General features: G+C 45.5%; 1 pseudogene; it reads left to right on the top strand.

Moving 5' to 3' along the window:
- Window positions 1–11,733, top strand: part of LOC111958077 (multiple C2 and transmembrane domain-containing protein 1-like) — a 215,076-nt pseudogene that overhangs the window by 88,836 nt on the left and 114,507 nt on the right.

Below are 11,733 nucleotides of genomic sequence, written 5' to 3'. Positions count from 1 at the left end.
GCTAAACTTTGACATTGAGATACTTAATAATTACAGAGAAGAAGCTTGGAATAGAAAGAGTGAAGGAGAGACTGGGTTTTTATGTCAGAAGTTAATGTCTGTGGGAAGACAGATAGCTTTGGAATGTGTTGGGTGGAAGGGAGTAGAGCAACGGTTGAGATAGGGGAGACAGATGGACATCTGTGGACTAGGTGAAGGAGGGGTTGAGGTCAGGAGGTGAGGTCAGTTCCCCTTAAGGGAGTAATCAGTGTTTAGTATCTGGTTACCTTCTTTCTGTTGACACATAAGATATAAGGATTGGCGAGAGAAGGAGGAGTGTCCTAAAGTGAGACGTATATAACTGTGATGGTGAGAAATGTTTTGCTGTCTGAATACAGCTGTACAGAACCTTTGGGAAGAATTCAACTTGGTTAAGCTTCTCTAGTGTCCGTGAGTCATTTACTCTGAAAAATAAGAACCTAACACCATCAACTTCAAACCAGGCTCCTCTGACAAACATTTTTGTGTATCTGTGCTATTTGTGAGACCTGTCTCACCTCAGTAGCTATCAGGTCAGTAAAGCGGCCATGTCTTGCAATGTACACGTCTTTGTACTATATGAACGGCAACCATTAACAACATGTGCAACAGACTCCGTTACGTTTAACTCAGTGTGTAAAACAGGGAACGGATCACGGTTTGCAACTCACTAATTGTCGCGTCAGCACCATCGAGCATCAGCACCATCGAGCATGTTCAACAGGTGAGTCAGTCTGGTAGCAGTGTGAATCCACTCGACATTCGGGACACCCAACCCCCCCCTCACTTTGGCTTAGGAAGATAACGTAACATGTGGTGTGTGTGTGTGTTTAAGCATAGCCTAGCATTTCGGTCGCTGGTTTGAATCCCCAAGTTGGAAAGATCAGCTGTTCTGCCCTTAAACAAGGCAGTTTATCCCCAACAAACTGCTCCCTGAGTGCTGATAATGTCGATTAAGGCAGCTCACCTCTCTGATTCAGAGGGGTTGGGTTAAATGCGGAAGACACATTTTGGTTGAATGCAATCAGTCGTGCAACTGACTAGGTATCCCCCTTTCTCACCACTTGAAGAGTTTTGTGATGCATTTCTGTCAGAAAGTTCTGTGGCAAAGTTCTGTTGCACGTTGGCCAACAGATGTTGAACCTTTGCTAAGGCCACCTCTCTCACAGCCTCTAGCTTCATGACCGCAGGCAGGTTGAAAACCCAATGGACAAGCTCCTCAACTGGTTCCCCCTACGCCCACCAGAAACATTAAACTTATCTGAGCATCATCAACATACCCCTGTACTGGATTCGGTGACCGCACATGGGCTGGGGCACACTGGCATAGCCATTTTAGCCACTGGATGATTGCTAGGAGGAAGTTAGCAGCACTCCACGCCTGTTTTTATGCCAACCCTGAGTGGGATTGGTTCAGTCAGCTTCTTCCCGCAGATAACTTGGAGAAAAGAGCCTTTGTACACATCGGATTTAATGTCCACCTGAGGCTGAGGCGGTTGTACATCCTCAAGTGCATTGAACATTACACTATGTGATAAAGTACCAATGGCATCTCTAAAGTCCAAAAACACAGACACACACACGCACACTGATGCAAATGAATTTCCATGGCACCTGGCTGCATTGAAACAATAAGCCATTGTGTTTATGCAAATCAGCTGCCACATGCATCATACACCTCAACCCTCAAAAACATTTTCACTGCAGCAATTACACTGTCCTCTCCAACAACAACATTACAACACAGCACCTCCCCATTCTAACAAGCTCTGCAACTCAGTCCAGCTCAGTCTTAGCCAGAGAATAGGGAAGCACAGTGGCTCATTAGGGCTAGGAGTTTTCCATGGGACAGATTACATGGTCAGGAACAACTCCTGGGCCAGGCCCGACTCCCAGTAAACACAGAGGGGAGAAGTGGTGACTGGTTTAGTTTGTTAGGATGTTGCTCGTGCAGTAGCTGCTCTTCCGGGGGTCCAAGTGGTGAGGACCGCAGAGAGCTGAGCAGACTACAGTGGCTGTGTGACGAGCTGAGAGGTTTGTCACGAGTGGTCTGATAACGAGGAAAGAAAGCTGCAACGCAATGAAGGAGGTGGTAGCACAGAGTGGAAATTACCTGCCACTACCATGAGGAATGACAGTCTCATACACTCAGTCCCCTCGAGGCCACAGTACCTCATAATACCTTTGTAAAGACAGTGCTGGTATGAAGAATAACCCCCTGAGTAGGATTTGATATCCTTAGTTAATATCCGGTGAGATAATCAACTTCAAGAGCCACTTGAGGTATTTCGGTGCACAGTGTGAGGCTGTGGGCTGAACTGAATGGAAATTCTGCGACAAGGTCTCGATAAGAAGCAGTGATACGAGTGTGAATTCACTTGTGATTGAGCTGTTGAGGGTACTTTTTGTACGTATGGGACCACCCCATATGTAAATTAAAATGCACGCCTGACTGTAAGTCGCTTTTGGATTAAAACGTCTTCTAAGTGAGTGTACAAAACACTTGGAAGACCTACTCTTTCCAGGTGAAAGCTGTGATCCCTTATTGATGTCACTTGTTAAATACACTTCAGTCAGTGTAGGTGAAGGGAAGGAGACGGGTTAAAGACGGATTTTTAATCCTTGAGACAAATGAGACACGGACTGTGTATCAAATCACATGTTATTTTGTCACATGCGCCGAATACAACAAGTGTGAAATGCTTACTTACAAGCCCTTAACCAACAATGCAGTTTTAAGAGAAATAAGAGTTTAAAAAAAGATTTACTCAGTAAAAAAATCAAAAAGCAACAATAACATAACAAAATCAAGGCTATACACAGGGGTTACCGGTACTGAGTCAATGTGCGGGGGTACAGGTTAGTCGAGGTAATTGAGGTAATATGTACATGTACAGTAGGTAGGGGTAAAGTAACTATACATAGATAATGAACAGCAAGTAGCATCAGCGTAAAAAAGGCGGGTGTCAATGCAAAGCCATTTGATTAGCTGTTCAGCAGTTTTATGGCTTGGGGGTAGAAGACTTTTTGACCAAGATTTGGAGCTCCTGTACCGCTTGCTGTGTAGTAGCAGAGAGAACTGTGTATGACTAGGGTGGCTGGAGTCTTTGACAATTTTTAGGGCCTTCCTCTGACAACGCCTGTTATAAAGGTCCTGGATGGCAGGAAGCTTGACCCCAGTGATGTACTGGGTCGTACGCACTACTCTCTGTAGCGCCTTGCGGTTGGAAGCCGAGTATGTGTGTCATTCAGAGGGTGAATGGGCAGGACAAAAAGTATAAGTGCCTTTTAACGAGGTATGGTAGGTAGGCCAGGTGCACCGGTTTGTGTCAAGAACTGCAACGCTGCTGGGTTTTCCACGCTCAGTAGTTTCCCGTGTGTATCAAGAATGTTCCACAATCCAAGGACATCCAGCCAACTTGACACAACTGTGGGAAGCATTGGAGTCAACATGGGCCATCATCCCTGTGGAATGCTTTCGACACCTTGTAGAGTTCATGCCCCAACGAATGAATGCTGTTCTGAGTGAAAAAGGGGGGGTGCAACTCAATATTAGGAAGTTGTTCCTAATGTTTGGTATACTCAGTGCATTCGGAAGTATTCAGATCCCTTTACTTTTTCCACATTATGTTACGTTAAAGTCTTGTTCTAAAATGTATTATTTTATTTTTTTACCTCATCAATCAACACACAATACCCAATAATGAAAAAGCAAAACCAGATTTTTTTTTTAAGAATCTATTAAAAATAAAATGAGATATGACATTTACATAAATATTCAGATCTTTTACTAAGTGCTTTGTTAAAGCACCTTTGGCAGCGATTACAGCCTTTAGTCTTCTTGGGTATGACACTACAAGCTTGGCACACCTGTATTTGCGTTGTTTCTCCCATTCTTCTCTGCAGATCGTCTCAAGCTCTGTCAGGTTGGATGGGGAGCGTCGCTGAACAGCTATTTGCAGGTCTCTCCAGAGATGTTCGTTTGGGTTCAAGTCCGGGCTCAGGTTTGGCCACTCAAGGACATTTAGAGACGTCCTGAAGCCACTCCTGTGTTGTCTTGGCTGTGTGCCAACACCACTAAGCAAGGGGCACCACCAAGCAAGCGGCACTATGAAGACCAAGGAGCTTTCCCAATAGGTCAGGGACAAAGTTGTGGAGAAGTACAGATCAGGGTTGGGTTATAAAAAAATATCAGAAATTTTGAACATCCCACGGATCACCATTAAATCCATTATTAAAAAATGGAAAGAAAGTGGCACGACAACAAACCTGCCAAGAGAGGGCCGCCCACCAAAACTCACGGACCAGGCATGGAGGGCGTTAATCGGAGAGGCAACAAAGAGACCAAAGACAACCCTGAAGGAGCTGCAAAGCTCCACAGTGGAGAATGGAGTATCTGTCCATAGGACCACTTTAAGCCGTACACTCCACAGAACTGGGCTTTACGGAAGAGTGTCCAAAAAAAAATATGCAATCATGTTTGGTGTTCGCCAAAAGGCATGTGGGAGACTCCCCAAACATATAGAAGAAGGTACAGATGAGACTAAAATTGAGCTTTTTGGCCATCAAGGAAAACACTTTGTCTGGCGCAAACTCAACACCTCTCATCACCTGAGAACACCATCCCTACAGTGAAGCATGGTGGTGGCAGCATCATGCTGTGGGGATGTTTTTCATCAGCAGGGAGTGGTAGACAAGTCAGAATTGAAGGAATGTTGGATGGCGTTAAATATAGGGAAATTCTTAAGGGAAACCTGTTTCAGTCTTCCAGAGATTTGAGACTGGGATGGAGGTTCACCTTCCAGCAGGACAATGACCCTAAGCATACTGCTAAAGCAACACTCGCGTGGTTTAAGGGGAAACATTTAAATGTATTGGAATGGCCTAGTCAAAGCCCAGACTTCAATCCAATTGAGAATCTGTGGTATGGCTTAAAGATTGCTGTACACAAGCGGAACCCATCCAACTTGAAGGAGCTGGAGCAGTTTTGCCTTGAAAATGGGCAAAAATCCCAGTGACTAGATGTGCCAAGCTTATAGAGACATACCCCAAGAGACTTGCAGATGACTTTGGGGGGGGTGAATAATTATGCAGGCTCAAGTTTTCCATTTTTATTGTCTTGTTTCTTGTTTGTTTCACAATGAAAAAATATTGTATAAATGCTAAAAGCATGTAGTGGAAACACTAGTGTTTGTGTAGCCTAAGCGCCTTACGTGTGAACATGACCCTAGTCAGAGAACTCTCTCTCTCTCTTTCTCTCTCTCTCTTGTCGCAGCTTGGATGATGCTAGCGCCAGGGGAGGCTATTCTTAGCATCTCAAACCCAGAGAGCTGGGGATACGTGACAGGGAAACCCACGCAGGGCAGCCGTCTCGAATGGAGTAGAGTGAGAGTGAGGGGGAGACTAGCTCCTAGCAGACCTCCCAGCACAGTGTAGCCTTCTAATGAGCTTGCTGCACCAGGGTGAGCCCCGGGGGGAAATGGGTCTGTTTTAGGACATCCAGGGTCACAGTCAGGGCCTGGCTATGGGGACACAGACAGCCAGGGCCGGTTTCAGGGACACAGATTAAGCCTAAATCTGGACTAAAAATCATGGTCAATGGAGAATCTGTGGCCACTCACTGAATGTTCATACTCTGGGAAACCGTCTCTCAGTGTTTCCCTTAGATGTAATCTTAGGCGTAGCGCCCCAAAACAGCATCCAGGACTGGAGACACTAAGGTCTAGATTTTACCCGGTGATGTCAGAGAATATAGCATAATCCATTTAACACAGCACACACATGACATATCCAATGAGCGGTGTCCTCCATTTCTTTGATTTTCATTGGTGAGGTCACTATGTGTGTCACAGTGGATGAGTGTGTCTGGTTAACTTCTAGTTGTTGTGTGTTTCTTTACAGGGCATCAACATTGTGGAGCCAAGTAATGCTGAGACCGCCCTTGTTACCAACCCAGGGATGTACCAGCTGGACATCATACTGAAGAAAGGACACAACCTCGCCATCAGGGACAGAGGAGGTACGAACTACTGCTGGGATCTCTCCCTCTCTCTCTCTCTCTCTCTCTCGTTCTCTCTCTGTCTCTCTCTCGTTCTCTCTCTGTCTCTCTCTCTGTCTCTCTCTCTCACACTCTCTCTCTCGCTCTCTCTCTCGCTCTCTCTCTCGCTCTCTCTCTCTCCGTCCCTTTTCGAGTTCCATATCTTTCTCTCTCTCTTTGGGTTATCTCGCTCTTTTTATCTATGGATCCTCTTTCTTTTTCTGGGTTTTCTCTCTCTCTCTCTCTCTCTCTCTCTCTCTCTCGTCTCTCGTCGTTCCCTCTCTCTCGTTCTCTATCTCTCTCTCTGTGTGCAAGCACTAATTCGCACATTATAACAAAGAAGGTTGTGGCTTTCGTCTAGTCCTCTTTCCCTGTCCTCCGTTTCTCTCTGTGAACGAATAGGTTTCTCTCTTACACTTCTCTCTCTTTCTCTCACGTTCTCATTTCGCTCTCCTCGCTATGTCTCTTATCTCCCCCCTCTGTGAACGATTGATCTCACTTCAAACACTCCCCCCCCCCTCTCTCTTTCTCTCTTTGAGAGCTCTCTTCAGTTTTCAAGGAATGAGAAGAGAGGTAAGGGAGAATAGGAGGTAGTGAGAACAAATGTCATGCGTTGACCCAATCTCAAACTCGCAATTGATGTTTTACTTTATTGAATGGTTATGACTAATTGTTTCTCTATTTTGTAACAGACAACCTTGTCACGAATGTACAATTCCAATAAATGAAATCACATTTTGTGTAGACTCAAAGTAAGAGTTCAGCTACAGTTAACTGAATGTTTTTCTCAGGGAAGGTGAGACGGATCCTTGAGTGACACCCCAGCCTCCGCTCTCTCCCCAGCCTGCCTGTGTCTCTGTGCTGGAGGAGACAGCTCTGAGATTGTCTCTTTGCTAGCCAGCCTTGTTTCAGCCTTGTTTCTGTGCTGCTGGTGAACACAATTGGTCTCATTAGTAAGTGCTATGACAAGGGCTATGGCAGGCCTGCTTAGTCTTTCTCTCACTCTCGCTCTCTCTCACTCTCTCTCACCCCCCCCACCCTTTTCCCTCAGAACAACCATGCCCCAACTCTACAAGGTGTTGAAAGCGTTCCACAGGGATGCTGGCCCATGTTGACGCCAATGTTTCCCACAGTTGTGTCAAGTTGGCTGGATGTCCTTTGGGTGGTGGACCATTCTTTATTACACACGGGGGAAATCATGAGCGTGAAAAACCCAGCAGCGTTGCAGTTCTTGAGAGTCAAACCACATTCCATGTCTCAATTGTCTCAAGGCTTAAAAAGTCTTATTTAATCTGTCTCCTCCCCTTCATCTACACTGATTGAAGTGGATTTAACAAGTGACATCAATAAGGGATCATAGCTTTCAGCTGGATTCACCTAGTCAGTTGTGTCATGGAAAGAGTGGGTGTTCCTCATGTTTTGAACACTCACTGTAATTGCAGCCAGAGTTTAATGGGATGACTGTTAATGCAATGCGCATGATGGGTGCCAGCGGAATGCAACCGAATGCACAGAGATGTGTATGTCTGTGTGGCAAACAGATACAGTACTTAGTTGTTGTATTTCTTACAGATTCTCCAAGTCTTTTTCAGGTTTTATAGGATGGGGTGATCCTCTCCCCTAAAGCCATAAAGGGATACTGTAGTAAAAAGAACCATTTCTTTTTTATGATCGTGCTCATACTGAATCGATAGAGGCGAAACCCCAGGTGCTCTCTTACAACGTATCAACGACAGTCTTTCAAAGAGAAGTAGCACATTGCCTGTCCTCGGAGGTGCTCTTCCTTGGGTGTCTGGCAGGCTTCAGCCCAAGCCCGGATCTATCTCAGTCCAGCCATGAATCATCAGCGTGTGTACGTGTATGCGTGCGTATCTGGGAATGTGTTTGTGTCGTGCCAGCGAGCGAGCATTGGTCTCAGAAAACAATGGGGGACCCCCTCACAAGAGGAGAGGGATATACAGTAGGAGGCCATAATTCTCCCTGATCCTCCCCACATAGACTTCAGGCCTTTGTCGTCTGTTAGACTTGTCATGGAGGAGAAAAATGTATACTCCCCCAAAGTGGCTCTCTCTCTCATCAAGAGATGACGAGGAATCCTGTGCCGCTGCATGGCACTGCCCAGCTTACAGCGGACTGGGACGTCAGGCTGTACCTCTCACTCATTTTCAATAGCAACAGCCTGGCCTGCATGGAAATAGTAGTAGAGCATCCTCCTAGCTTATGTTGCTCTCTTTCCTTACTGTGTAAAGTCATCCAGCCATTTGTATGGGTTTATGGGCTTTGTGTGCGTGTCTGTGCAACTGGGCCTGCATGTGTCCTAGTGTACATACGCGTGTCTGTCTGTCTGTCTGTGTATGTTCATAGATCTCCACTCCTTGACAATTGACCAGCAGCCTCTCTTTGTCACATAACTCATCAATAATACGTCATTCTCCTAGGCCTAATGCACTCACCCCTGTCCAAATTGTCACTGATTGTGAACCTTTAATGACAACCTCTGGTGAGGCACTACATGGCTGTGACCGGGTAAGGCCCCACTGCTTGCTCTCTCCCAGAGGATTGCGTTGTTTGTCACTAGGTGAAGGTGGGGGGTGGGGTGGTGGGGGGGGGGYGGGGTAGTAGAGTCCCCAATGTCACACACCTGTCGAGGAAGAAGACAGCCAGCTTGGTGGGGGGTGACGGGGAGTGTCAGTGGCCTAGTCACGGTCTGCTAACCAGCTTCACCTCAGATGAAAGACAACGCTACAGTGTCAGGAGTCTGTACCTGCAGTGGTACAGTAAACTAGATCCCCATCTGTCTGCTTGAGTGTGTTCTATAGAGATGCTAGATGAAGTTAGGAAAGGGGGAAAGGTCCACCTTGTTTTTTGACTGGGACACAACTGATGCGTAGACCGGACAAGTCATGGGAGTGGGGCGTCAGAATTCTTGCTGTCGAAACTTTTTGATTCAACCATTTGAGTGAGTGTGTTTTTCCTGTTCCTATTTGACTAGTTCTGTTGTGAAGGCTTGGTTTCTGGATGCAGTCAGGGTGTGTGTGGATTTGTGTCAGAGGCTTGGGCTCCGGTGGCATGTGATTGGAGAGGCTGTATTCCCTGGATGTACTTTTCGAGGTTTATATGCAGGGTCAGGCTTACATTCTGGTTATGTTATGTGTGTGTGTGTGTGTGTGTGTGTGTGTGTGTGTGTGTGTGTGTATACAGTACGTGCCTATGTGTGCCTCCGTGTTGTGCATGTGTGTTTGAGACAGTTGAGAGAGAAGATGCTCTAAGTGCTTTGATAAAAATACAGAACCCTCCACACAGCCTTTTTATTTGCATTTGAATGTAGATTTGGTTTTGGTCAAGGATGATGTTTTTGGGTGATTTTGATGTTTCTGTCTGGCTGGAAGATCCCAATGCAGCCAGGTTTCAGCCTCCTGGCAGGTTTTTGGCTAAAATGTCCTAGTACTTGGTTAAGTGAATGATGCCGTTGACCTTAACAAGGGCCCCAGGACCAGTGGAAGCAAAATAGCCCCGTAACCTCAAAGATCGATCCATATTTTACAGTAGGTATGGGGTTACTTTTCTGCATGTGCATTGTTATTTCGAAGGCCAAACCCAGCACTGGTGTGCGTGGCCAAAGACCTCTATTTTCGTGTCATATGAGCATATCAACGGTTTCAATCCAAGTGCGATGCTATGGCCAGACAGTGAAGTCCAGGAAACATGCATCATGAGAGAGTTGTTGAACTTTGTCTCCTTCCCATCATGCTTCATTGAATCTTCCACTGTTGTTTGTTCTTCTGCCGTGCCGTTACCCTCAATTGAGGCATTACCCTTTTCAAATGTCAATGTGCCATTGCTCTGTTGCATATTTCTTCAAATGTCCTTCAATTTCTCTTTATTTTTCACCTTGATAGATGATTTGGTTACTGTATTTGTTCAATGTCATTGCATCATGTCATGTTTCTAACCCAGGCAGAATTTTTTTATGTTTTATTTATTAAAATTCTTTAACTTGGCAAGTCAGTTAAGAACAAATTCTTATTTACAATGACGGCCTAGGAACAGTGGGTTAGGGGGCAGAACGACAGATTTTTACCTTGTCAGCGCAGGGATTCGATCCGCCAACCTTTCGGTTACTGGCCCAACGCTCCAACCACTAGGCCGCCGCCCCGAAAAATATGCAGGAGCTAGCACGCAAGTAAATGATACTTCTCTGCAATTGTGTGGATGTTTTTTAATTTTTTATCGATGGGAACTGTTAACCACACAGGTCTCTATTATTTGCGCTCTCCCGCTACCCTGCCAATACCCTCATCCCTCTATCCCTCCATTGCCCAATCTCTCCATCCCTGAGGCTGATAATTAAGGAGGTGATTTGTGAGGTGGAGAACAGGTGAGAAAAAGACAGTGGGGTCAGTATCTCTACTTGTGAGGGTGTGTCTGACACGTCAGACCATCCATGGAAATGTCCGTCCATAGTCATCAGTAAAAAGTCACAGGTTTGGTGTGAGTCTGTTGAGCGAAGAGATATGTCATTCTGTGCTGTTGAGCATGTCCGAATGAGCCTAGAGTACTGTATAATGTGGTGTGAAGTGACATTACCACTCCTCACGCTGACTCCATGCCAGGGCTCTGTTCCATCACGGCTTTCAAGAGCAGGTGACAAAACATCTGCTCGAGGATTTTACTATTCTCATCACACCACTAAGTCACACCAAATCACTGAAATTCGTCATATTATCTTGACAAATTGACGAACATGTTATTACACAGTGTATTGTATTTTTTTTTTACTGTGCAGGGGCCTGAGTCATTACCCATATTACGAGAGAGGAGGACTCAGAGGGTGGTAATGAGAAGTATTTAGTCTACTCTGTCATTATCATAGTGCTGATTGAATAGTGATTACTGCTCAGACAGTGTTCTGGATGTGACTCAGCCCTTCTCACTGTGTTAGAAAGCCGATTGACCAGGATAGAACGTGTTAGATGGAGCTGGTTGAACTTGTCCTCTTAGATACACGTTTGAGCTAAGTGTACGACGAAGGGGGAGACAGAGCTTAAGGATGGGTTCTACTACTGTATATTACTTGGAGGTGAGAAATGGTGTACAGGTGGCGCATGAAGTGACAACATGACTCTTGTGTCAGGATGTTGCAGAATTGAAAGCACAGCCAAGAGTGCCCGTGCGCTTGAGGGCCGTAAGAGCACTACAGGGTAATCCACACAGACAACGTCAAACCACTCTTCACTACTACACCAGTGTAAATGGTCCCCTCACTTCAGATGTCCATCTCTTTAATAGCATCTCAATGCTGTGGTTAACCAGCTTATCAGATCTTATGAAATATGTTACTAAGGCAATTGTAACAATAGCACTACCGATGCTATGAATCCAATAGTTACCATTTTGTGGGTATGCTGTAAGAGAAAACGGAGGAAAATCTTTGGCTAGCATTAGGTACTTTCACTGAGGGATATGTCTGTGTGGGTTGGAGCACAGATGTACGTATGGATCTGGGTTGGCATAATGATAATGAAGTGTATATTTATTTATAGACTGGGTAGTTTGAGCCCTGAATGCTGAAATGCTGACAGCCGTGGTATATCAGACCGTACACCACGGGTATAACAAAACATGTCTTTTTACTGCTCTAATTACGTTGGTAACCAGTTTATAATAGCAATATGACA

This window comes from Salvelinus sp. IW2-2015, linkage group LG33 (assembly GCF_002910315.2).
Source record: "Salvelinus sp. IW2-2015 linkage group LG33, ASM291031v2, whole genome shotgun sequence".
Lineage (NCBI taxonomy): Eukaryota > Metazoa > Chordata > Actinopteri > Salmoniformes > Salmonidae > Salvelinus > Salvelinus sp. IW2-2015.
Note: the sequence above shows the minus strand (reverse complement) of the source record. Positions and strands in the feature narration are given on the sequence as shown.